The 22,330-nt window shown below is 50.0% G+C and overlaps 1 pseudogene; it reads left to right on the top strand.

The window, feature by feature from the left end:
* Nucleotides 1–14: 14 nt before the first annotated feature.
* LOC135535944 (axin-1-like) lies at nucleotides 15–19,632 on the top strand (annotated as a pseudogene).
* The last annotated feature ends 2,698 nt before the right edge of the window (nucleotides 19,633–22,330 follow it).

The raw sequence follows: 22,330 nt of genomic DNA, 5'->3' as shown, positions 1-22,330 counted from the left end.
GTGAACATGGGTTGTGCTCGCGCCCGGCAACCAGCGCTAACGACAGTGAACAGCAGAGCATGTCCAGCGTCTCCGACGGCGACACACTCTCACTGACCGACAGCAGTGTGTGAGTACACACACACACACACACACACACACACACACACACACACACACACACACACACACACACACACTCTCACTGACCGACAGCAGTGTGTGAGTACACACACACACACACACACACTCTCACTGACCGACAGCAGAAGCACACACACTGAAATACACACACGGAAATACACACGCTGAACTACACACGCTGAAATACACACACACACACACACACACACTCTCACTGAACGACAGCAGAAGCACACACACTGAAATACACACACTGAACTACACACACTGAAATACACACGCTGAAATACACACACACACACACACACACACTGAAAACACACACTGAAATACACACTGAACTACACCGCATGAACTACACACGCTGAAATACACACGCTGAAATACACACACTGAAATACACACACTGAACTACACACACACTGAAAACACACACTGAAATACACACACACACACACACACACATGAAAACACACACTGAACTACACACACTGAACTACACACGCTGAACTACACACGCTGAACTACACACGCTGAAATACACACACACACACACACACACTGAAAACACACACTGAAATACACACACACTGAAAACACACACTGAAATACACACACACACACACACACTGAAAACACACACTGAAAACACACACTGAAATACACACACACTGAAAACACACACTGAAATACACACACACACACATACACACTGAAATACACACACTGAAATACACACTGAAATACACACACTGAAATACACACACACTGAAATACACACACACACACATACACACTGAAATACACACACACACACTGAAATACACACACTGAAATACACACTGAAATACACACACACACTGAAATACACACACACTGAAATACACACACACTGAAATACACACACTGAAATACACACACTGAAATACACACACACTGAAATACACACACTGAAATACACACACACACTGAAATACACACACACACACTGAAATACACACACACTGAAATACACACACACACACACTGAAATACACACCACACACACACTGAAATACACACACACACACTGAAATACACACACACACACTGAAATACACACACACTGAAATACACACACTGAAATACACACACACTGAAATACACACAGATCCTCTATCTCTCAGCACCACTGTCGCGGACTTTTTTGCACAAATACACTGAAAGACATTCTTCTGAATACTAACGGTGTGTGTGCGTGTGCGTGTGTGTGTTGCAGGGATGGTGTTCCACCCTACCGTATCGTAAACAGCATCGTAGATGCATGAAAGTGCCAAAGCCAACGGACGTGTGCCCCTACCTCACATACCTGTAAGTAGAGTACACACTACACCCTACCTCACATACCTGTAAGTAGAGTACACACTACCCCTACCTCACACTCTACCTCACACCCTACCTCACATACCTGTAAGTAGAGTACACACTACCCCCTACCTCACACTCTACCTCACACCCTACCTCACATACCTGTAAGTAGAGTACACACTACACCCTACCTCACCCCCTACCTCACATACCTGTAAGTAGAGTACACACTACACACTACACCCTACCTCACCCCCTACCTCACATACCTGTAAGTAGAGTACACACTACACCCTACCTCACACCCTACCTCACCCCCTACCTCACATACCTGTAAGTAGAGTACACACTACACCCTACCTCACACCCTACCTCATACCCTACCTCACACCCTACCTCACACCCTACCTCACACCCTACCTCACATACCTGTAAGTAGAGTACACACTACACCCTACCTCATACCCTACCTCACACCCTACCTCACACCCTACCTCACATACCTGTAAGTAAAGTACACACTACACCCTACCTCACATACCTGTAAGTAGAGTACACACTACACCCTACCTCACACCCTACCTCACATACCTGTAAGTAGAGTACACACTACACCCTACCTCACACCCTACCTCACATACCTGTAAGTAGAGTACACTGCACCCTACCTCACACCCTACCTCACACCCTACCTCACATACCTGAAAGTAGAGTACACACTACACCCTACCTCACACCCTACCTCACACCCTACCTCACACCCTACCTCACATACCTGTAAGTAAAGTACACACTACACCCTACCTCACATACCTGTAAGTAGAGTACACACTACACCCTACCTCACACCCTACCTCACACCCCACCTCACATACCTGTAAGTAGAGTACACACTACACCCTACCTCACACCCTACCTCACACCCTACCACATACCTGTAAGTAGAGTACACACTACACTCTACCTCACATACCTGTAAGTAGAGTACACACTACACCCTACCTCACACCCTACCTCACATACCTGTAAGTAGAGTACACACTACACCCTACCACATACCTGTAAGTAGAGTACACACTACACCCTACCTCATACCCTACCTCACATACCTGTAAGTAGAGTACACACTATACCCTACCTCACACCCTACCGCATACCCTACCTCACATACCTGTAAGTAGAGTACACACTAACCACCACATACCTGTAAGTAGAGTACACACTACACCCTACCTCACACCCTACCTCACATACCTGTAAGTAGAGTACACACTATACCCTACCTCATACCCTCACCACACCCTACCTCATACCCTACCTCACATACCTGTAAGTAGAGTACACACTATACCCTACCTCACACCCTACCACATACCTGTAAGTAGAGTACACATATACCTCGTACCCTACCTCACATACCTGTAAGTAGAGTACACACTACACCCTACCTCACACCCTACCTCACACCCTACCTCACATACCTGTAATTAGAGTACACCCTACCTCACACCCTACCTCACACCCTACCTCACACCCTACCCTCACATACCTGTAATTAGAGTACACACTACACCCCACCACACACACTACCACACCCTACCTCATACCCTACCTCATACCCTACCTCACATACCTGTAAGTAGAGTACACACTACACCCTACCTCACACCCTACCTCACACCCTACCTCACATACCTGTGGGTATATACACTACACCCTACCACACCCTACCTCACATACCTGTAAGTAGTATACACACTACTCACACCCTACCTCACATACCTGTAAGTAGTATACACACTACACCCTACCTCACACCCTACCTCACATTACTTTATACCCTAATCATACCCTCTGATAGATGTTCTGTGGTCCTGGTAGATGTTCTGTGGTCCTGGTAGATGTTCTGTGGTCCTGGTAGATGTTCTGTGGTCCTGGTAGATGTTCTGTGGTCCTGGTAGATGTTCTGTGGTCCTGGTAGATGTTCTGTGGTCCTGGTAGATGTTCTGTGGTCCTGGTAGATGTTCTGTGGTCCTGGTAGATGTTCTGTGGTCCTTAACGGTAGACTCTGTGAATGATGTTGATCTGGTAGATGTTCTGTGTCTAGCGTGCGTACTGTGTACCAAAGGATGTCCACGTTGAGCCGGAGAGGTTTGCTGTTGACCTCATCAGTCGACTGGAGGCAGTTCTGAGAGAGAGAGAAGCACAGGAGAGACTGGAGGAGAGACTGAAGAGGGTCAGACGGGTACGTACTGGGAGGGGTGTGGCGTATCTGTGGCCTGTGCGTGGTTTGATATGTGTGTGTGACGCATCTGTGACGTGTGCCTGGTTTGGATGTGAGTGTGTGTGTGTGACGTAGCGTGGTTTGGATGTGTGTGTGTGTGCGTGGTTTGATGGTAATCATCACACACATACACTAACCTGCTTCTCCTCTAACCCCGCCCTTCTTTCCTCTCCTGCTCTGTGATAGGAGGAGGAGGGTGACGACGCCCCGACGTCTCCATGGTAAACTCCCTCCCCCCTACGGCAACAAGCCCCTCCCCCTCCACCTCGTCCCTCTACCCCCACTCACGGGTCCCGTTATTCAGAGACCTCGCACAACGGCGCCCTGGCGCTACAGGACGCGCACGAGGAGAACCCGGAGGCCATCTTGGACGAACACGTGCAGAGAGTGATGGAGACGCGGGGTGTCAGTCACCAGGCACCGGGAGACACCCGCCAAGTCCCGCCCTCCGACGGAGGGGTGTACCCTCCACCTCACTCTGAAGAACCCAGTGGCCTCCAGGGGTGAAAGGTCACAAGCCAGGAGCCAAGGGAGGGGACCCAACGGGGATGGGAGCAGGTATGTTGTTGTTGTCTTTATTTATCCAGGTTGGTTCCATGATAAACATCTTCTAGTGTTGATGTTGTCTTTATTTATCCAGGTTGGTCTCAATGATAAACAGCTAGTGTTGTCTTTATTTAACCAGGTTGGTCTCAATGATAAACATCTTCTAGTGTTGATGTTGTCTTTATTTATCCAGGTTAGTCTCAATGATAAACATCTAGTGTTGTTGTCTTCTATTTAACCAGGTTGGTCTCAATGATAAACATCTTCTAGTGTTGATGTTGTCTTTATTTATCCAGGTTAGACTCAATGATAAACATCTTCTCGTGTTGATGTTGTCTTTATTTATCCAGGTTGGTCTCAATGATAAACATCTTCTAGTGTTGATGTCGTTCTTTATTTATCCAGGTTAGACTCAATTAGGCAACCCCATTTAGTCGACTGGTCGATAGGTTGTTGGCTTCCATCACAAGATATTTTTTTTAGTCGAGCAGTGACAAATATATATAAAAAATAAAATGTATGGCACACAAGACACCTGTCTGATTCACACCTGTCTGATTCACACCTGTCTGATTCACACCCGCCTGATTCACACCAGTCTGATTCACACCCGCCTGATTCACACCCGCCTGATTCACACCCGCCTGATTCACACCCGTCTGATTCACACCCGCCTGATTCACACCCGCCTGATTCACACCCGCCTGATTCACACCCGCCTGATTCACACCCGCCTGATTCACACCTGTCTGATTCACACCCGGGATTCACACCGCCTGATTCACACCCGTCGGATTCACACCCGCCTGATTCACACCGTCGGATTCACACCCGTCTGATTCACACCCGCTGATTCACACCTGTCTGAGTGACTGGAAGAGGACTGGCCACCCCACATAGCCTGGTTCCTCTCTAGGTTTCTTTCTAGGTTCTGGCCTTTTTAGGGAGTTTTTGCCTAGCCACCGTGCTTCTACATCTGCATTGCTGTATGGGGTTTTAGGCTGGGTTCTGTACAGCACTTTGAGTTATCAGCTGATGTAAGAAGGGCTTCATGAATAAATTTGATTGATTGACTAGTCCATTGCGGAGGCCCGTCTGGGTGGACTAGTCCATTGCGGAGGCCCGTCTGGGTGGACTAGTCCATTGAGGAGGCCCGTCTGGGTGGACTAGTCCATTGCGGAGGCCCGTCTGGGTGGACTAGTCCATTGCGGAGGCCCGTCTGGGTGGACTAGTCCATTGCGGGAGGCCCGTCTGGGTGGACTAGTCCATTGAGGAGGCCGTCTGGGTGGACTAGTCCATTGCGGAGGCCCGTCTGGGTGGACTAGTCCATTGCGGAGCCCGTCTGGGTGGACTAGTCCATTGCGGAGGCCCGTCTGGGTGGACTAGACCATTGGCGGAGTCCCGTCTGGGTGGACTAGTCCATTGCGGAGGCCCGTCTGGGTGGACTAGACCATTGGCGAGGCCCGTCTGGGTGGACTAGACCATTGGCGGAGGCCCGTCTGGGTGGACTAGTCCAATGAGGAGGCCCGTCTGGGTGGACTAGACCAATGAGGAGGCCCGTCTGGGTGGACTAGTCCATTGGCGGAGGCCCGTCTGGGTGGACTAGTCCATTGGCGGAGGCCCGTCTGGGTGGACTAGTCCATTGAGGAGGCCCGTCTGGGTGGACTAGACTATTGGCGGAGGCCCGTCTGGGTGGACTAGTCCATTGAGGAGGCCTGTCTGGGTGGACTAGCCCATTGCGGAGGCCTGTCTGGGTGGACTAGTCCATTGTGGAGGCCTGTCTGGGTGGACTAGTCCATTCAGGAGGCCCGTCTGGGTGGACTAGCCCATTGAGGAGGCCCGTCTGGGTGGACTAGACCATTGAGGAGGCCTGTCTGGGTGGACTAGTCCATTGAGGCGGCCCGTCTGGGTGGACTAGTCCATTGAGGAGGCCCGTCTGGGTGGACTAGTCCATTGCGGAGGCCTGTCTGGGTGGACTAGTCCATTGCGGAGGCCTGTCTGGGTGGACTAGTCCATTGCGGAGGCCCGTCTGGGTGGACTAGTCCATTGAGGAGGCCTTTCTGGGTGGACTAGTCCATTGCGGAGGCCCGTCTGGGTGGACTAGTCCATTGCGGAGGCCCGTCTGGGTGGACTAGACCATTGGCGGAGTCCCGTCTGGGTGGACTAGTCCATTGAGGAGGCCCGTCTGGGTGGACTAGACCATTGGCGGAGGCCCGTCTGGGTGGACTAGTCCATTGCGGAGGCCCGTCTGGGTGGACTAGTCCATTGCGGAGGCCCGTCTGGGTGGACTAGTCCATTGCGGAGGCCCGTCTGGGTGGACTAGTCCATTGCGGAGGCCCGTCTGGGTGGACTAGTCCATTGAGGAGGCCTTTCTGGGTGGACTAGTCCATTGCGGAGGCCCGTCTGGGTGGACTAGTCCATTGCGGAGGCCCGTCTGGGTGGACTAGTCCATTGCGGAGGCCCGTCTGGGTGGACTAGACCATTGGCGGAGTCCCGTCTGGGTGGACTAGTCCATTGAGGAGGCCCGTCTGGGTGGACTAGACCATTGGCGAGGCCCGTCTGGGTGGACTAGACCATTGGCGGAGGCCCGTCTGGGTGGACTAGTCCAATGAGGAGGCCCGTCTGGGTGGACTAGACCAATGAGGAGGCCCGTCTGGGTGGACTAGTCCATTGGCGGAGGCCCGTCTGGGTGGACTAGTCCATTGGCGGAGGCCCGTCTGGGTGGACTAGTCCATTGAGGAGGCCCGTCTGGGTGGACTAGACTATTGGCGGAGGCCCGTCTGGGTGGACTAGTCCATTGAGGAGGCCTGTCTGGGTGGACTAGTCCATTGAGGAGGCCTGTCTGGGTGGACTAGTCCATTGAGGAGGCCTGTCTGGGTGGACTAGTCCATTGGCGGAGGCCCGTCTGGGTGGACTAGTCCATTGAGGAGGCCCGTCTGGGTTGACTAGACCATTGGCGGAGGCCCGTCTGGGTGGACTAGACCATTGAGGAGGCCTGTCTGGGTGGACTAGACCATTGAGGAGGCCTGTCTGGGTGGACTAGTCCATTTGCGAAGGCCTATCTGGGTGGACTATTATTTCATTCCATTTACGAGTTCTCAATTAATTCATTGCCTTTTGTTTGTAGCGATCCTGTCAATCTTGAAATGACACACACCTGATTACACATAGTAGTAATCCTATAGGCTACCTGGCCTGATTAGTAGTAGTCCTATAGGCTACCTGGCCTGATTAGTAGTAGTCCTATAGGCTACCTGGCCTGATTAGTAGTAGTCCTATAGGCTACCTGGCCTGATTAGTAGTAGTCCTATAGACTACCTGGCCTGATTAGTAGTAGTCCTATAGGCTACCTGGCCTGATTACACATAGTAGTAGTCCTATAGGCTACCTGGCCTGATTAGTAGTAGTCCTATAGGCTACCTGGCCTGATTAGTAGTAATCCTATAGACTACCTGGCCTGATTACACATAGTAGTAGTCCTATAGGCTACCTGGCCTGATTAGTAGTAGTCCTATAGGCTACCTGGCCTGATTAGTAGTAGTCCTATAGACTACCTGGCCTGATTAGTAGTAGTCCTATAGGCTACCTGGCCTGATTAGTAGTAGTCCTATAGACTACCTGGCCTGATTAGTAGTAGTCCTATAGGCTACCTGGCCTGATTAGTAGTAGTCCTATAGACTACCTGGCCTGATTACACATAGTAGTAGTCCTATAGACTACCTGGCCTGATTACACATAGTAGTAGTCCTATAGGCTACCTGGCCTGATTAGTAGTAGTCCTATAGGCTACCTGGCCTGATTACACATAGTAGTAGTCCTATAGACTACCTGGCCTGATTACACATAGTAGTCCTATAGGCTACCTGGCCTGATTAGTAGTAGTCCTATAGACTACCTGGCCTGATTAGTAGTAGTCCTATAGGCTACCTGGCCTGATTAGTAGTAGTCCTGTAGGCTACCTGGCCTGATTAGTAGTAGTCCTATAGACTACCTGGCCTGATTAGTAGTAGTCCTATAGGCTACCTGGCCTGATTAGTAGTAGTCCTATAGGCTACCTGGCCTGATTAGTAGTAGTCCTATAGACTACCTGGTCTGATTACACATAGTAGTACCCCTATAGACTACCTGGCCTGATTACACATAGTAGTAGTCCTATAGGCTACCTGGCCTGATTAGTAGTAGTCCTATAGGCTACCTGGCCTGATTAGTAGTAGTCCTATAGGCTACCTGGCCTGATTACACATAGTAGTAGTCCTATAGACTACCTGGCCTGATTAGTAGTAGTCCTATAGACTACCTGGCCTGATTAGTAGTAGTCCTATAGGCTACCTGGCCTGATTAGTAGTAGTCCTATAGGCTACCTGGCCTGATTAGTAGTAGTCCTATAGACTACCTGGCCTGATTACACATAGTAGTAGTCCTATAGGCTACCTGGCCTGATTAGTAGTAGTCCTATAGGCTACCTGGCCTGATTAGTAGTAGTCCTATAGACTACCTGGCCTGATTACACATAGTAGTAGTCCTATAGGCTACCTGGCCTGATTACACATAGTAGTAGTCCTATAGGCTACCTGGCCTGATTAGTAGTAGTCCTATAGGCTACCTGGCCTGATTAGTAGTAATCCTATAGGCTACCTGGCCTGATTAGTAGTAGTCCTTTAGGCTACCTGGCCTGATTACACATAGTAGTAATCCTATAGGCTACCTGGCCTGATTAGTAGTAGTCCTATAGACTACCTGGCCTGATTAGTAGTAATCCTATAGGCTACCTGGCCTGATTAGTAGTAGTCCTATAGGCTACCTGGCCTGATTAGTAGTAGTCCTATAGGCTACCTGGCCTGATTAGTAGTAGTCCTATAGGCTACCTGGCCTGATTAGTAGTAGTCCTATAGACTACCTGGCTTATTAGTAGTAGTCCTATAGGCTACCTGGCCTGATTAGTAGTAGTCCTATAGACTACCTGGCCTGATTACACATAGTAGTAGTCCTATAGGCTACCTGGCCTGATTAGTAGTAGTCCTATAGGCTACCTGGCCTGATTAGTAGTAGTCCTATAGGCTACCTGGCCTGATTAGTAGTAGTCCTATAGACTACCTGGCCTGATTAGTAGTAGTCCTATAGACTACCTGGCCTGATTAGTAGTAGTCCTATAGACTACCTGGCCTGATTAGTAGTAGTCCTATAGACTACCTGGCCTGATTAGTAGTAGTCCTATAGGCTACCTGGCCTGATTAGTAGTAGTCCTATAGGCTACCTGGCCTGATTAGTAGTAGTCCTATAGGCTACCTGGCCTGATTAGTAGTAGTCCTATAGACTACCTGGCCTGATTAGTAGTAGTCCTATAGACTACCTGGCCTGATTAGTAGTAGTCCTATAGGCTACCTGGCCTGATTAGTAGTAGTCCTATAGACTACCTGGCCTGATTAGTAGTAATCCTATAGACTACCTGGCCTGATTAGTAGTAGTCCTATAGGCTACCTGGCCTGATTAGTAGTAGTCCTATAGGCTACCTGGCCTGATTAGTAGTAGTCCTATAGACTACCTGGCCTGATTAGTAGTAGTCCTATAGACTACCTGGCCTGATTAGTAGTAGTCCTATAGACTACCTGGCCTGATTACACATAGTAGTCCTATAGACTACCTGGCCTGATTAGTAGTAGTCCTATAGGCTACCTGGCCTGATTACACATAGTAGTCCTATAGGCTACCTGGCCTGATTAGTAGTAGTCCTATAGACTACCTGGCCTGATTACACATAGTAGTAGTCCTATAGGCTACCTGGCCTGATTAGTAGTAGTCCTATAGACTACCTGGCCTGATTACATAGTAGTAGTCCTATAGGCTACCTGGCCTGATTACACATAGTAGTAGTCCTATAGGCTACCTGGCCTGATTAGTAGTAGTCCTATAGGCTACCTGGTCTGATTACACATAGTAGTAGTCCTATAGACTACCTGGCCTGATTAGTAGTAGTCCTATAGACTACCTGGCCTGATTAGTAGTAGTCCTATAGGCTACCTGGCCTGATTAGTAGTAGTCCCAGGCTACCTGGCCTGATTAGTAGTAGTCCTATAGACTACCTGGCCTGATTAGTAGTAGTCCTATAGACTACCTGGCCTGATTAGTAGTAGTCCTATAGGCTACCTGGCCTGATTAGTAGTAGTCCTATAGACTACCTGGCCTGATTAGTAGTAGTCCTATAGACTACCTGGCCTGATTAGTAGTAGTCCTATAGGCTACCTGGCCTGATTAGTAGTAGTCCTATAGGCTACCTGGCCTGATTAGTAGTAGTCCCATAGGCTACCTGGCCTGATTAGTAGTAGTCCTATAGGCTACCTGGCCTGATTAGTAGTAGTCCTATAGACTACCTGGCCTGATTAGTAGTAGTCCTATAGGCTACCTGGTCTGATTAGTAGTAGTCCCATAGACTACCTGGCCTGATTAGTAGTAGTCCTGTAGCCTAGTGGTTAGAGTGTAGGGCGGCGGGATAGCCTAGTGGTTAGAGTGTAGGGGCGGCGGGTAGCCTAGTGGTTAGAGTGTAGAGGCTTCAGGTAGCCTAGTGGTTAGAGTGTAGGGGTTTCAGGTAGCCTAGTGGTTAGAGTGTAGGGGCGGCGGTAGCCTAGTGGTTAGAGTGTAGAGGCTTCAGGTAGCCTAGTGGTTAGAGTGTAGGGGCTACAGCCAGGTAGCCTAGTGGTTAGAGTGTAGAGGCGGCAGGGTAGCCTAGTGGTTAGAGTGTAGGGGCGGCAGGTAGCCTAGTGGTTAGAGTGTAGGGGCGGCAGGTAGCCTAGTGGTTAGAGTGTAGGGGCGGCCTGTAGCCTAGTGGTTAGAGTGTAGGGGCGGCAGGTAGCCTAGTGGTTAGAGTGTAGGGGCGGCAGGTAGCCTAGTGGTTAGAGTGTTGGGGTGGCCTGTAGCCTAGTGGTTAGAGGTAGGGGCAGGTAGCCTAGTGGTTAGAGTGTAGAGGTGGCAGGTAGCCTAGTGGTGAGAGTGTAGGGGCGGCAGGGTAGCCTAGTGGTTAGAGTGTAGGGGCGGCAGGTAGCCTAGTGGTTAGAGTGTAGAGGTGGCAGGGTAGCCTAGTGGTTAGAGTGTAGAGGTGGCAGGGTAGCCTAGTGGTTAGAGTGTAGAGGGGGCAGGGTAGCCTAGTGGTTAGAGTGTAGAGGCGGCAGGTAGCCAAGTGGTTAGAGCGTTGGACTAGTAACCGGTAGGTTGCAAGTTCAAATCCCCGAGCTGACAAGGTACAAATCTGTCGTTCTGCCCGTGAACAGGCAGTTAACCCACTGTTCCTAGACCAGTTAACCCACTGTTCCTAGACCAGTTAACCCACTGTTCTTAGACCAGCTAACCCACTGTTCTTAGACCAGTTAACTCCACATGGAGAAGGTTTGTAGGATGACTTGGCACTCCACATGGAGAAGGTTGGTAGGATGACTTGGCACTCCACATGGAGAAGGTTGGTAGGATGACTTGGCACTCCACATGGAGAAGGTTGGTAGGATGGCTTGGCACTCCACATGGAGAAGGTTGGTAGGATAACTTGGCACTCCACATGGAGAAGGTTGGTAGGATGACTTGGCACTCCACATGGAGAAGGTTGGTAGGATGACTTGGCACTCCACATGGAGAAGGTTGGTAGGATGACTTGGCACTCCACATGGAGAAGGTTGGTAGGATGACTTGGCACTCCACATGGAGAAGGTTGGTAGGATGACTTGGCACTCCACATGGAGAAGGTTGGTAGGATGACTTGACTCCACATGGAGAAGGTTGGTAGGATGACTTGGCACTCCACATGGAGAAGGGGTAGGATGATTTGGCACCCACATGGAGAAGCAGTAGGATGACTTGGCACCTCCACATGGAGAAGGTTGGTAGGATAACTTGGCACTCCAACTCCACATGGAGAAGGTTGGTAGGATGACTTGGCACTCCAACTCCACATGGAGAAGGTTGGTAGGATGACTTGGCACTCCACATGGAGAAGGTTGGTAGGATGACTTGGCACTCCAACTCCACATGGAGAAGGTTGGTAGGATGACTTGGCACTCCACATGGTGAAGGTTGGTAGATGACTTGGCACTCCACATGGAGAAGGTTGGTAGGATGACTTGGCACTCCACATGGAGAAGGTTGGTAGGCTGCCTTGGCACTCCACATGGTGAAGGTCCAGGATGATGGCACCCACATGGAGAAGGTTGGCTAGATAACTTGGCACTCCACATGGAGAAGGTTGGTAGGATGACTTGGCACTCCAACTCCACATGGTGAAGGTTGGTAGGATAACTTGGCACTCCACATGGAGAAGGTTGGTAGGATGACTTGGCACCCACATGGAGAAGGTTGGTAGGATAAGCTTGGCACTCCAACTCCACATGGTGAAGGTTGGTAGGATGACTTGGCACTCCACATGGAGAAGGTTGGTAGGATAACTTGGCACTCTTTGTTGGAGAAGGTTGGTAGGATGACTTGGCACTCCACATGGAGAAGGTTGGTAGGATGACTTGGCACTCCACATGGAGAAGGTTGGTAGGATGGCTTGGCACCCACATGGAGAAGGTTGGGAGGATGGCTTGGCACTCCACATGGAGAAGGTTGGTAGGATAACTTGGCACCCAACTCCACATGGAGAAGGTTGGTAGGACGACTTGGCACTCCACATGGAGAAGGTTGGTAGGATAACTTGGCACTCCACATGGAGAAGGTTGGTAGGATGACTACTCCACATGGGAGAAGGTTGGTAGGATGACTTGGCACTCCACATGGAGAAGGTTGGTAGGATGACTTGGCACTCCACATGGAGAAGGTTGGTAGGATGACTTGCACCCACATGGAGAAGGTTGGTAGGATGACTTGGCACTCCACATGGAGAAGGTTGGTAGGATGACTTGGCACTCCACATGGAGAAGGTTGGTAGGATGACTTGGCACCCACATGGTGAAGGTTGGTAGGATGACTTGGCACTCCAACTCCACATGGTGAAGGTTGCCACCGCTGGATCAGCCTGTTACCAGCAACTTCAGAATCATAATGGCTGAACCCGAGAAGACCTGCAGCGGGAGGGAACCGTTTTTTTCCCTTCTGGTTAGGCTATGATGATCTCTAGCTCCCTCTTAGTCATTTTTTGGCGTCTTCATTAAAAAAACATTTATCTCCGTGCTTAAAGCATCAGACAAGCTCAGTAGTCTACGTATGTATAGTGTTGACGTTGTATAATCAATGTGATGGAGGTATTCAACCAACAGAGCATCAGAGTAGGAGTGCTGTCCATAGAGTCATATTCTTTATGACTCTATGGATGACTTGGCACTCCACATGGTGAAGGTTGGGTAGGATGACTTGGCACTCCACGGGAGAAGGTTGGTAGGATGACTTGGCACTCCACGTGGAGAAGGTTGGTAGGATGACTTGGCACTCCACGTGGAGAAGGTTGGTAGGATAACTTGGCACTATGCACGTGAGAAGGTTGGTAGGATGACTTGGCACTCCACATGGAGAAAGTTGGTAGGATGACTTGGCACTCCACATGGAGAAGGTTGGTAGGATGATTTGGCACTCCACATGGAGAAGGTTGGTAGGATGACTTGGCACTCCACATGGAGAAGGTTGGTAGGATGACTTGGCACTCCACATGGAGAAGGTTGGTAGGATGATTTGGCACTCCACATGGAGAAGGTGGTAGGATGACTTGGCACTCCACATGGAGAAAGTTGGTAGGATGACTTGGCACCCAACTCCACATGGTGAAGGTTGGTAGGATGACTTGGCACTCCACATGGAGAAGGTTGGTAGGATGACTTGGCACTCCACATGGTGAAGGTTGGTAGGATGACTTGGCACTCCACATGGTGAAGGTTGGTAGGATGACTTGGCACTCCAACTCCACATGGTGAAGGTTGCCTACCGCTGGATCAGCCTGTTACCAGCTACTTCAGAATCATAATGGCTGAACCCGAGAACCTGCAGCGGGAGGGAACAGATTTTTTCCCCTTCTGGTTAGGGCTATGATGATCTCTAGCTCCCTCTTTAGTCATTTTTGGCGTCTTCATTAAAAACATTTATCTCCGTGCTTAAAGCATCAGACAAGCTCAGTAGTTTACGTATGTATAGTGTTGACGTTGTATAATCAATGTGATGGAGTGTATTCAACCAACAGAGCATCAGAGTAGGAGTGCTGTCCATAGAGTCATATTCTTTATGATTTTAAAGGTCAATCTGATCCTAGATCAGCACTCCTACCCTGAGAGGCTTTATAAGTACAGGCCCAGGTACAGAGGTGAAATATACCAAAGACCAGTGCTAAACCAATCTCTTTTTGGATGTGTCCATAAAGGCTGTACCACTACCAGCATGGCTACCAGCATGGTTACCAGCATGGCTCCAAGCATGGCTACCAGCATGGCTCCAAGCATGGCTACCAGCATGGCTACCAGCATGGCTACCAGCATGGCTCCAAGCATGGCTACCAGCATGGCTCCAAGCATGGCTACCAGCATGGCTCCAAGCATGGCTACCAGCATGGCTCCAAGCATGGCTACCAGCATGGCTACAAGCATGGCTACCAGCATGGCTACCAGCATGGCTACCAGCATGGCTACAAGCATGGCTACCAGCATCTTTGTTGGGTTAAGAGGTAGAGTTCTAGTTATTTAACCTATATGTCTCTGTTCCCTCAGGTGTGTACCACCACAAGCATGGCTACCACTACCCTCCAGGGGGCACCAAGCCCAAAGAGCCCCAGATGGATGAGGTGGTGCTGGGTGGAGGAGGAGGAGGCTCCAGGACCCAGGGAGCGGCCTGTGGAATGGGGAGGCCCACCACTACTCTACCGGGAAGGGACGCAACTACGCAGATGGGGCTGGGACCATGGACGCAATGGGTTATAGGTTAGTACCTGGGGGTGTTTATGTGTTATCAGTGTTGTCGTACTGAGGCTAGGACTCGAACTAGACTCGGACTCAAGTCACGATTTTCATGACTAGAACAGTGCAGCCGCACTAATGTTGAACTCTGTCCACTAGCTAGTCTTACTGATGTAGAATACTGTCCACTAGCTAGTTTTACTAATGTAGAACACTGTCCACTAGCTAGTCTTACTGATGTAGAACACTGTCCACTAGCGAGTCTCACTAATGTAGAACACTGTCCACTAGCTAGTCTCACTGATGTAGAACGCTGTCCACTAGCTAGTCTTACTAATGTAGAACACTGTCCACTAGCTAGTCTCACTGATGTAGAACGCTGTCCACTAGCTAGTCTTACTAATGTAGAACACTGTCCACTAGCTAGTTTTACTAATGTAGAACGCTGTCCACTAGCTAGTCTTACTAATGTAGAACACTGTCCACTAGCTAGTCTCACTAATGTAGAACACTGTCCACTAGCTAGTCTTACTAATGTAGAACACTGTCCACTAGCTAGTCTCACTGATGTAGAACGCTGTCCACTAGCTAGTCTTACTAATGTAGAACACTGTCCACTAGCTAGTTTTACTAATGTAGAACGCTGTCCACTAGCTAGTCTTACTGATGTAGAACACTGTCCACTCAGCTAGTCTTACTGATGTAGAACACTGTCCACTAGCGAGTCTCACTAATGTAGAACACTGTCCACTAGCTAGTCTCACTGATGTAGAAAGGGCGCTGTCCACTAGCTAGTCTTACTAATGTAGAACACTGTCCACTAGCTAGTCTCACTGATGTAGAACGCTGTCCACTAGCTAGTCTCACTAATGTAGAACGCTGTCCACTAGCTAGTCTTAATCATGTGGACCATTACCATTCTGACCTGTGTGTGTGTGTGTCCTGCACCCCAGCAGTAAGGGTAGCACCCTATCGAAGCGTGGCTCTAAGAAGGGGGCGGAGCCTCAGGTAAAGGTGATGAGGGGCGTGTCCAGGAGGCCCAGGTACCGCTGGAGGACCTGGAGAGAAACCACAAGATACTGCAGTGGATGATGGAGGGGGAGGCACTACGACACAAGAAGAACACTCACGGGTAACACACACACACATACACACACATACACATACACACACCCCACACACACACACACACACACACACCGTAGGACGCACTCTCTCAGTCCCTCACTTACTCCTCTTTCTCTCCCCATTCCCTCTCTTTCTCTCGCCTCTCTTTTTCTCTCCCCCCCTCCCCCTCCCCCCTCAGTTTCTTTCTCCTCTCTCTCCTCTCTCTAAGCAGTGCTCTCTCTCTCCCCTCTAGGAGTACCACAGGCTCCAGGAAGACCCAGGGAGTGTGGAGCTGTTGAGACCCAGCTCTGTGGAGCGTCCTGGGCAGTGCACCCTGGGTGAGCGCCCAGCTGCGGAACAACGTGCAGCCCTCCCACCCCTTCATCCAGGACCCCACCATGCCTCCCAATCCCGCACCCAACCCCCTCACTCAGTTAGAGGAGGCCCGGAGGAGACTGGAGGAGGAGAGGAGGAGAGCCGCCCTGCTGCAGGCTAAACAGAGGTAAGAGGAGGAAGGGTTGAGGTTGGAACGAGGGGTTAGTGTTGATTAGGATCAGGGGGTTCGAGCAGGAGGCCTTTAAGTCTCTAAGCAGTGCTGTCTGTCTCCTCTCCTCTAGACAGAAGTCTCTAAGCAGTGCTGTCTGTCTCCTCTCCTCCAGACAGAAGTCTCTAAGCAGTGCTGTCTGTCTCCTCTCCTCCAGACAGAAGTCTCTAAGCAGTGCTGTCTGTCTCCTCTCCTCTAGACAGAAGTCTCTAAGCAGTGCTGTCTGTCTGTCTCCTCTCCTCTAGACAGAAGTCTCTAAGCAGTGCTGTCTGTCTCCTCTCCTCCAGACAGAAGTCTCTAAGCAGTGCTGTCTGTCTCCTCTCCTCCAGACAGAAGTCTCTAAGCAGTGCTGTCTGTCTCCTCTCCTCCAGACAGAAGTCTCTAAGCAGTGCTGTCTGTCTCCTCTCCTCCAGACAGAAGTCTCTAAGCAGTGCTGTCTGTCTCCTCTCCTCTAGACAGAAGTCTCTAAGCAGTGCTGTCTGTCTCCTCTCCTCCAGACAGAAGTCTCTAAGCAGTGCTGTCTGTCTCCTCTAGACAGAAGTCTCTAAGCAGTGCTGTCTGTCTGTCTCCTCTAGACAGAAGTCTCTAAGCAGTGCTGTCTGTCTCCTCTCCTTTAGACATAAGTCTCTAAGCAGTGCTGTCTGTCTCCTCTAGACAGAAGTCTCTAAGCAGTGCTGTCTGTCTCCTCTCCTCCAGACATAAGTCTCTAAGCAGTGCTGTCTGTCTCCTCTCCTCCAGACAGAAGTCTCTAAGCAGTGCTGTCTGTCTCCTCCAGACAGAAGTCTCTAAGCAGTGCTGTCTGTCTCCTCTCCTCCAGACAGAAGTCTCTAAGCAGTGCTGTCTGTCTCTCCCTCTAGACAGAAGTCTCTAAGCAGTGCTGTCTGTCTCCTCTCCTCTAGACAGAAGTCTCTAAGCAGTGCGGTCTGTCTCCTCTCCTCCAGACAGAAGTCTCTAAGCAGTGCTGTCTGTCTCCTCTAGACAGAAGTCTCTAAGCAGTGCTGTCTGTCTCCTCTCCTCCAGACATAAGTCTCTAAGCAGTGCTGTCTGTCTCCTCTCCTCCAGACAGAAGTCTCTAAGCAGTGCTGTCTGTCTCCTCTCCTCTAGACAGAAGTCTCTAAGCAGTGCTGTCTGTCTCCTCTCCTCCAGACAGAAGTCTCTAAGCAGTGCTGTCTGTCTCCTCTCCTCTAGACAGAAGTCTCTAAGCAGTGCTGTCTGTCTCCTCTCCTCTAGACAGAAGTCTCTAAGCAGTGCTGTCTGTCTCCTCTCCTCTAGACAGAAGTCTCTAAGCAGTGCTGTCTGTCTCCTCTCCTCTAGACAGAAGTCTCTAAGCAGTAAGAAGCAGGGGTCACAGTCCAGAACGTAACTGTAAGCGTACTGCTGTCTGTGGCGAGCCAATCCCCACCAGCACCACGGCCAAAGGTCTACACCCTGGGACAGTTCAAGGAGCTACTCACCAAGAAGGGCTTCTACAGGTGAGAGGTCGTCGCCGTGGAGATTAAGCTCTGGAGACATGGTGGTGTCCCACATGGCTCCTCTGTTCCCTACTAGGGCACTACTTGTGTGTTTATTCACTGTGTGTGTGTGTGCTGTGTGTCTCCCTGTGTGTGTGTGTGTGTGTGTGTGTGTGTGTGTGTGTGTGTGTGTGTGTGTGTGTGTGTGTGTGTGTGTGTGTGTGTGTAGATTCACTGTGCTGTCTGTGTCTCCTCCAGTGTGTGTAGATTCACTGTGTGTCTGTCTCCTCTGACAGTGTGTCTAAGCAGTGTGTGTGTGTGTGTGTAGATTCACTGTGTGTGTGTGTGTCTGTTCACTGTGTGTGTGTGTAGATTCACTGTGCTGTGTGTGTCCTCTCCTCCAGACAGTGTGTGTTATTCACTGTGTGTGTGTGTGTTGATTCACTGTGTGTGTGTGTGTGTTGATTCACTGTGTGTGTTGATTCACTGTGTGTGTGTGTGTGTTGATTCACTGTGTGTGTGTGTGTGTTGATTCACTGTGTGTGTGACAGTGTGTGTGTTGTGTGTCTGTTCACTGTGTGTGTGTGTGTGTGTTGATTCACTGTGTGACAGAAGTCTTAAGCAGGTTCTACTTTAAGCAGGTCACAGTGTGAGAACGTAACTGTGGCGTGGTGTTTGAAGAAGTCAAAGAGGACGAGCCAATCCCCTACATCTACCACGGCCAAGGTCGCGTGGTGAGAAGGTGGACTGAAACAGGAAGTGGAGCCGGGAGGAAGTTCTAGGGAGGTGAGGAAGGAACAATGACGCGTGAGAAAAGCTCTGAACGAACCATGAAGGGAGGTGGAGACATGGTGTCCTGTTCCTAGGGGGGATGAAGGGCACTGGAGAGAGTGGTTTTGGAAGAGGAGGAGTGGAGGGGGTGAAGAGGAGTGTGGAGATTCACTGGTTTTGGAAGTGTAGGATTCACGGTGGGGGTGTAGATTCACTGTGGAGAGAGTGTTGATTTGGAAGAGGAGGATTCGGACTGTGGGTGAAGAGGAGGTGGATTCACTGTGTGTGTGTTTGATTCACTGGGTGTGGGTGTGTGGAGTAGATTTTGGAAGAGGAGGAGCGGACTGGGTGTGTGTGTGATTCAGAGGGGTGGTGTGTGAGATGCTTTTGGGTGGTGTGTTGATTCACTGTGTGTGTGTGTTGACTCATTGTGGAGTGTCTAGGTTCTACTGGAAGAGGAGGTGGGATGAAGACTGTGGCGGGTGTTTGAAGAAGGTGGAGAGAGTGCTTTTGGAAGAGGAGAAGATCATCGGTAAGGTGGAGAAGGTGGACTTTTGGAAGAGGAGGAAGTGGAGCCGGGAGAAGAGGAGGTGGAAGGAACAATGACGCAGAGAAGAGACTGGGGGGGATGAAGAGGAGGTGGAGAGAGTGGTTCTGGAAGAGGAGGAGGGAATGAAGAGGGAGGTGGAGTGGGTTTTGGAAGAGGAGTTGGAGAGAGTGCGGAGGGGGGGTGAAGAGGAGGTGGAGAGAGTGCTTTTGGAAGAGGAGGAGCGGAGGGGGGGGAAGAGGAGGTGGAGAGAGTGCTTTTGGAAGAGGAGGGGGGAAGAGGAGTTGAGGTGGAGAGTGGTTTTGGAAGAGGAGGGAGGAGTGAAGAGGAGGTGGAGAGAGTGCTTTGGAAGAGGAGGAGCGGAGGGGGGGGGAAGAGGAGGTGGAGAGAGTGCTTTTGGAAGAGGAGGGCCGGAGGGGGGGGGTGAAGAGGAGGTGGAGAGAGTGCTTTTGGAAGAGGAGGGGGGGGAAGAGGAGTTGGAGAGAGTGCTTTTGGAAGAGGAGGAGCGGAGGGGGGTGAAGAGGAGGTGGAGAGAGTGCTTTGGAAGAGGAGGGGGTGAAGAGGAGTTGGAGAGAGTGCTTTTGGAAGAGGAGGAGTGAAGAGGAGGTGGAGAGAGTGCTTTTGGAAGAGGAGGAGCGGAGAAGGGGGTGAAGAGGAGTTGGAAGAGGATTTTGGAAGAGGAGGGGGTGAAGAGGAGTTGGAGAGAGTGCTTTTGGAAGAGGAGGGGGTGAAGAGGAGGTTGGAGAGAGTGCTTTTGGAAGAGGAGGAGCGGATGGGGGGGTGAAGGAGGAGGTGGAGAGAGTGATTTTGGAAGAGGAGGAGCGGAGGGGGGGGAGGAGTTGAGTGAAGAGGAGTTTGGAGAGTGCTTTTGGAAAGGAGGAGCGGAGGGGGGGTGAAAGAGGAGTTGGGAGAGAGTGCTTTTGGAAGGGAGGGGGGTGAAGGGAGTTGGAGAGAGTGCTTTTGGAAGAGGAGGAGAGCGGAGGGTGGGGGGTGAGACAGAAGAATGGAATGGTACAGAATGTCACTGCCTCCTGGCTCCAGCGTAGAGGAACACGTGTTTGGAAACGAGGATGAGACAGAAGGATGAAGGTGTGAACAAGGTGTCAAGCCGTTCTAAACAGTCTTCCTGTCCTGCTCTGGGGAGGAGTCGTTGTTCTCCTTCCAGAACCAGCTACTGCTAAGTTGCCATGGAGACGTCATGGTGCTCGGAACAGGATGACGGCTGAGTTCCATTCCGAATCTCCTGCTCCCTTCAGTCCCCTAGACTGCGTCACTGAGGGGGCAGGGGATTAATACGGCACCCGCACCCTGGACCCCAGTGATCATCATCTAGATTCAACCACAGGGGATTTTTAATTTTTCTTTCCGAGTGGCTGGTCAGGGACCTGAATATAATTACATATCATTGTGGAATGCAAATTGACTGCAACAAGCCCAAACAAAGAGAGAATTTGACTAAAACATCATAATTTCAAACCTTGCTTACATTTATGCTCCCCAATCACATATCTATACATTATGCCTGGGAATACTTATGGAATAGCGAAATTAAAATCATTTGGAGCTGAGGATGTTTTTTTTTTTTTTTTACAAACTTTTGTGTTCCAAAAATAAGCCCTCGGTCCCTGGTCACTATGGGAATAGGCTGCTGTTTGGGACGTGAAGCTTGATGAGGTGAGGATTTTCACCGTGGGCGGAGGCCTTCATCTCCTCAACACAATAGCATCATCATGACATCATAATGACGACATAATGACGTCATAAAGAACCTTCACGCTCCCTCCTGTGATGTCACCTAGTGATGTCAAAGCATTCTGTTCAAACAAACACGGTTGTATAAAACCTGTTTACTGCTGTATGTTTTTGACACAACGCTACGCCGACGGACATAAAAGGAGAAGTAGTCTGTTTACCTGTAGACGTTATTCGTATTTTTTTCTGGCTGGGTAATGTACAGGTACTAGTAGGTTTTAACACATGTACAGGCTGGGGGGAGAGTCCCAAATTGTACCCTATTCCCTTTCTAGTGCACTACTTTTTAACCAGAGACCTTTGGCAAATGGCACCCTATTCCCTTTCTAGTGCACTACTTTTAACCAGAGCCTATAGGGCTAATGGCACCCTATTCCCTTTCTAGTGCACTACTTTTAACCAGAGCCCTTTGGCTAATGGCACCCTATTCCCTTTCTAGCGCACTACTTTTAACCAGAGCCCTTTGGCTAATGGCACCCTATTCCCTTTCTAGTGCACTACTTTTAACCAGAGCCTATAGGGCAAATGGCATCCAATTCCCTTTCTAGTGCACTACTTTTAACCAGAGCCCTTTGGCTAATGGCACCCTATTCCCTTTCTAGTGCACTACTTTTAACCAGAGCCTATAGGGCTAATGGCACCCTATTCCCTTTCTAGTGCACTACTTTTAACCAGAGCCCTTTGGCTAATGGCACCCTATTCCCTTTCTAGTGCACTACTTTTAACCAGAGCCTATAGGGCTAATGGCACCCTATTCCCTTTCTAGTGCACTACTTTTAACCAGAGCCCTTTGGCTAATGGCACCCTATTCCTTTCTAGTGCACTACTTTTAACCAGAAGCCCTTTGGCTAATGGCACCCTATTCCCTTTCTATTGCACTACTTTTAACCAGAGCCCTTTGGCTAATGGCACCCTATTCCCTTTCTAGTGCACTACTTTTAACCAGAGCCTATAGGGCAAATGGCACTCTATTCCCTTTCTAGTGCACTACTTTTAACCAGAGGC

Source organism: Oncorhynchus masou, unplaced genomic scaffold (assembly GCF_036934945.1).
Source record: "Oncorhynchus masou masou isolate Uvic2021 unplaced genomic scaffold, UVic_Omas_1.1 unplaced_scaffold_5352, whole genome shotgun sequence".
Lineage (NCBI taxonomy): Eukaryota > Metazoa > Chordata > Actinopteri > Salmoniformes > Salmonidae > Oncorhynchus > Oncorhynchus masou.
The sequence above is the reverse complement of the archived record's forward strand: the minus strand, read 5'-3'. Positions and strand labels throughout refer to the sequence as shown.